Genomic DNA, 6118 nt, shown 5'->3' with positions numbered 1-6118 from the left:
CACAATGGCGCTTCTACCAGCAACCCATGGGCCGCTGGAACAGATTATGGTGGTAAGTAGAGGTTCCACTGTACTGAGATGGTGTTATGTAGACACACAATTAATGCAAGCAACAAGAAATGAAGAGAAATGAAGAGAACCATTAGCATCATCCAGTTTTCTACAAAGGCGCAAATTCATAGAAACCATCAGAAATGCTGTCATGTGATGGCAGTGGGGCCGGCTCATGGTCCAATAGACCCAGGCAAACTCTGTCTTGCCCCCCATTGCTCCATTTTGAGGCATTACACTAGATCCTGCTGGCAGGAATCGCACCAGCTGCATTTACACCCACCCATGCATACAATGGAATCATAGAAGCATAGAATTGTATGGGTTGTCTAACCCAACCCTTTGCAATGAAGGAATCTCAACTAAAGCACCCATGGCAGATGGACACCCAACATCTGCTTTAAAACTTCCATTGCAGGAGAGTACAGCACTTTCTGAGGTAGTCTGTACACCAGATGATCCTGCAGGAGAGAGTCCCCGCAGTAGTAGTTCCATTCTCCTCATCAAGGCCTGAAAAACTGCCTGCATTGTAGTATGTTGATTCATCATCCTAGATTTAACATATTTCTTCATGTGTGGCAAAATGCCAGCAGCTGTACATCTGTCAGTAGGAAGCATTCTAATTGAAGCCACTGGCTCTCCTGCCTCTCGCTCAGCAAGGACAGCAAGTGTTGTGGTTCACATGCCTCATAATCATTTTTTTAATTTGGAATAGCCCAGCCTCTAGCAGTTCTTGGTCACTCAGCTACTTTTCAGGACTGGAATGCTAGTTAAGGTCTGGACCTTTGAGTAAATAAGAATCTAGGCAAGCGACCTGCAATGGTGGAGCTGAAGAAAGCATCAAGGCTAAGCTACAACCCAGAAAGTCAGTCATTTGCTGACTTAAATGAGAAATACCATCAATATTTCTGAGACAAGCAGCTTGCATGGAAATAAGTGCTGTTGTACACAGATGGCAAGGGACGCGGGTGGCGCTGTGGTCTAAACCACAAAGCCTAAGGCTTGCCAATCAGAAGGTCAGCGGTTCGAATCCCCACGATGGGGTGAGCTCCCGTTGCTCGGTCCCTGCTCCTGCCCACCTAGCACATCAAAGTGCAAGTAGATAAATAGGTACTGCTCTGGCAGAAAGGTAAACGCTGTTTCCGTGTGCTGCTCTGGTTCACCAGAAGTGGGTTAGTCATGCTGGCCACATGACCCGGAAGCTGTCCGTGGACAAACGCTGGCTCCCTCGGCCACTAAAGCTAGATGAGCGCTGCAACCCCAGAGTTGTCCGTGACTGGACTTAATGGTCAGGGGTCCTTTACCTTTTTACACAGATGACAGACAGAAACCAGCTTGCAAAGTGCAAACATCCATGATGGCAATAAATGAAAATCTCTCTTGCCACTTAATGCTCTCATGCATCTTATTGTATATGGTCAAGGGGTGGACAGACATTTTCCTGAGAAGGGAATGAAGGGAAAGAAAGGATGTGAAAGCCAGTGTAGTGGCTTATTCCAGTAGTCTACTGGAATAAGATCTCAGAGATAGAGTTCAAATCCCCACTCAGCCATGAATGTGTAGACTGGGGACCTTGGATAAGCGACTCTATTTCAGGCTAACATACCTCACAGGTTTGTTGTGCAGATAAAAGGGGACAGGGAGAGAGTCATGTATGTCTCCCTGAACACTTTGGAGAAAAGGCAGGATATAAATGTGGTTGGTGTTGTTATGTTCACACAGTTCCACAGAATGAAGGAAAGGGGATTCCGTGAGGCTGGAATAAAAGCATCTGCCTCTGGCATTTGAATCTAGACAGGTATACTTCCACAATCAGACAATCTCCTTGTAAGTAACTCTTTCAAAAATGGTTAAACTGGCACAAAGTTTTAATGTCTTTGTGGGAGGAGATGGTTGTTTTGATTTTGGGTGTGTGGGTTTGTGTGTGTCTGTAGGGGGCCAAACACTTGGGCTATTCACTTGTTCATCACATTCCTCTGGACCAGCTGACATGTCCAAAGATCACCATGCCCTGTTCAGAAGGTGCCACCAAGTCTGATGACTGTGGGGCAAGAAGAGGAAGGACCTCCCTGGGATTCTGTTCCAGCCTTGATCCAGCAACCAACTCCCTTTCATTTAAAAGGCATGTCTGCCTTTGAGACAGAATGGGCAGCATTTATTGAGCCCTGTGTCTGTGGCAAAGTTAGACCAGGCTCATTTGCCTTGTTAATCCCCTCACTTAGGCATTCGTTAATTTTATTGGGTTCATGAGGAATGCCAGGCGCACCACCTTCTGCAGGGAGGATCCTTTTCCATCTAAGATGCAATTTGCTCCATTAAATATATGCCTCTTGTAATTTGACAACTGCTTAGGGCTACTAAAGATTTCAAGAACAGGAATCTATTAAGGTGGGGGGGGGAGAAAAACACACCTACAGAGGAAATATTTTTTGCTGGATGAATAGAATATTCTTATGGTTACTCAGAAGAGTACAGTCTGCCATATACTTCAGGCTTCTCCAAACGGGTGTTTTCTTGTGGGTGTATTCTGTCACATATTCTTGATGCAATAGTGCAATAGAAACCATCTGCATGATACATTTAAAGCAATACCATTCCACTTTAAACATCCATAAAGGTAAAGGGTAAATGGACCCCTGACCGTTAGGTCCAGTCGTGGCCAACTCTGGGGTTGCAGCACTCATCTCACTTTATTGGCCGAGGGAGCCGGCGTACAACTTCCAGGTCATTTGGCTGTCAGCATCGCCCTTGAGCCAGTGCCATGAACTGGACTCATCCACTTCAGCCCCGACTGGGCTAGGCGAGCTGGGTAGCACTTCCAGAGACCACCTTCTGCACAGGAACAGGTCAAAGTGCTGTGGACTCACAGCTTAGTGTTGTGAGCACCGGATTCACTTCCACAAAAGACAGTCGTCGCACAGCAGAGTACAGCAGAGTATAAACAACTCGAAGAGCAGCTCTGTAGAATATCTTCTTTATTCTATCTACAACTATACAAACTATATACAGAGCTAAATGAAAAAGCTGAACTGCACTGTCTGCAGCTGCTCTTAGCAGCAACCTTATCTCTACACACGATCTCTAACACCCAGTCTCTCTCTCTCTGACACACTGACTGACTGATGTGGTGCTGCAGTAGAATAAATAGAGAGCAGAACACCGCCCCCTCCTCTCTGGAGAATCAGCAGACTCATCAGGAGATTCTTGGATATGGGAGGGGTGAAATCTCCTCAGTGGCCAGCATGACTAAGCCGCTTCTGGTGAACCAGAGCAGCGCACGGAAACACCGTTTACCTTTCCACTGGAGTGGTACCTATTTATCTACATGCACTTGATGTGCTTTCAAACTGCTAGGTTGGCAGGAGCAGGGACCGAGCAAGGGGAGCTCACCCCGTTGCGGGGATTCAAACCACCAACCTTCCGATTGACAAGGCCCTAGGCTCTGTGGTTTAACCCACAGCACCACCCGTGTCCATCTGTCTGTGAAGGGTTCTGAGAGCTGTTAGGAGACCATTTGCCCCTTACAAACCTACAGTTTCCAGAATGGTTTAACAATCAATCTTCCCTGCCCAGGTAACTCCATGAACCCCAATGCTCACACAGTAGTTCCTTGCCAGAAGGCACGTCCTTCACCTTCAGTTGACCCACAGTCAACTGTCCCAAAATGAAACCCTCCACTTCCACATTCTGGTGGGCTATTCATTCCCCGCTCTAAACTACTAATACCTCTAGATCCACCCTTCCCACTTCCAAAACTGGGTCTCTTACTTCCAGAACTGCTCGTCTCCAGAAGGTTTGGAGCCAAACATAGTACCCCAAAAGCTTCCTCCATCTCTACAATCTTCTGGCCAAACACTATTCCTGCAGCAGTTCCCTAAGCCTTTGTAATCACATTCCTCATGCATGCAATTGTATCTCTTATCTTTGGAGATGCAACCTGAACTTCTAGAGCTACACATATCTCAGAGCTCTCTTTACCTTTAGTGTCATATACACTACTTCTACAAAAATGCTCTCTTACAAAAATGGGAGAAGCATATCCTTCACTCCCACAAGATGCTGATCTATCTATGCTACCACTAGAGCAAGTAATGCCTCTGGAGCAACACCCTACCCTTCCAGAGCTATATCTCTGACTTGCAGAACAATAGAAGATGCCCTCAGAATTTTCTAGGCCACCTGAGATGCCTCCTCCAATTGCAACTTCAGAGCAAGATTCTATCCATTGTTTTGCATAACCTCCAGTTTTCCAATTGTCTGAGGCAATTTCCAAAGTGCTTGTTCCTTTGGAACCATATCCTCCAACCTTGTAGCTGGGTGTTCCGCAAGCACTTGCAGTAGCTGGGGTTCTGATAACAGCAGTCCCTTCTGTCCTTGCACTCAGCTTAGTTGCATCCTCAAGTTTTGGGCAGAAGACTGGAAAAAGCGATTCAGTACGTTCAGCGACTCACACGTTGCAGACTATATTGCTGTAAAAAGGTAACAGACCTCTAACAGATAAGTCCAGTCGCAGACGACTCTGGGGTTGCGGCGCTCGTCTCACTTTACTGTCCGAGGGTGCTGGCATTTGTCTGCAGACAGTTTTTCCGAGTCATGTGGCCAGCATGACTAAGCTGCTTCTGGTGCAATGGAAACTCAAAATCAGAGCAGCGCATGGAAACGCTGTTTACCTTCCCGCCAGAGTGGTACCTATTTATCTACTTGCACTTTGACATGCTTTTGAACTCCTAGGTTGGCAGGAGCTGGGAACGAGCAACGGGAGCTCACCCCGTCACGGGGATTCGAACCGCCGACCTTGTGATCAGCAAGCCCAAGAGGCTCAGTGGTTTAGACCACAGTGCCACCCTTGTCCCTAAAGATAAAGGACCCCTGGACGGTTAAGTCCAGTCAAAGGCTCCTATGGCATTGCTGTAGCATTTCCCATTTGGTCGACAGCATCATCTGCTGCTCAAGGAACTGGATCCAAAACATGATGCAAAACAAAAGAACAACAAAAAACTGAAGGGAATTGCAGGAAGAAAACAAAAATCTCATGCAGATTTCTCATAGGTGAAATAACTCCTCAAAATGCTTTTTTTTTTTAATTCTGAAACTTCATTGTGGTATGCTTCAAAGGCAGTAATTTAAACATGAACTTTATAGCGTCCTGCAATCAATACCTCCCCCAACCAGCACAATTTAATTTAGCCCAATCCCAAGCCCTTCCCCCTATGAGAGCCAGTGTGGTGTAGTGGTTAAGAGCGGTAGTCTCGTAATCTGGGGAACCGGGTTCGCGTCTCCGCTCCTCCACATGCAGCTGCTGGGTGACCTTGGGCCACTCACACTTCTCTGAAGTCTCTCATCCCCACTCACCTCACAGAGTGTTTGTTGTGGGGGAGGAAGGGAAAGGAGAATGTTAGCCGCTTTGAGACTCCTTAAAGGGAATGAAAGGTGGGATATCAAATCCAAACTCTTATGTGTTTCATCCATTCATAGCATGCAAATAAGCAGAAAAGCTAAGCATAAGAGGCCTTTCCTGCAGACCAAATAGCAGCTGAGGGAACAATTAACTCAATTAATTTTCAAATGGCTTAATCTTCAGCAGGAAGTTATTTGGATCAAGTGCTTGCTCCAGTGCTCCATGCCAAGTCTTGTCCTGCAAGAGGGGTGTGCTAGAAGCACTATAATAAGTTCCCAGAGAAAGGGCAGCTGGCCAAGAAGACTGATACCACTGCTGAAAAGCAGTGACAGAGTCTGAGACAAGCAGCGTGGACTAAAGATGGATGAGAAATTCAAATCGGTACACATTTTAAGCCAATTCTATTTATACTGTACTCCATTTCTCCTCCAAGGAGGTCAAGATGGCTTTCATGGTTCTCACTTCGACATTTTAGCCTCGGAACAACTCTGTGAGGTAGCTTAGTCTAAGAGATGGTGACTGTCCCAAAGTCACCCAGTGAGCATAATGGATGAGTGGATATTTGAACCTGGTCTCCCAGGTCTTAGTCCAGCTCATTAACTACTATGCCACACTAGACTGCTGTGTGTTATTCCTAGAAGAAGCTCAAGCATACAGTCCTGCCATCAG

Source organism: Podarcis melisellensis, assembly GCF_964234715.1.
Source record: "Podarcis melisellensis genome assembly, chromosome: 2".
In the NCBI taxonomy this organism is placed as follows: domain Eukaryota; kingdom Metazoa; phylum Chordata; class Lepidosauria; order Squamata; family Lacertidae; genus Podarcis; species Podarcis melisellensis.
The sequence above is the reverse complement of the archived record's forward strand: the minus strand, read 5'-3'. Positions refer to the sequence as shown.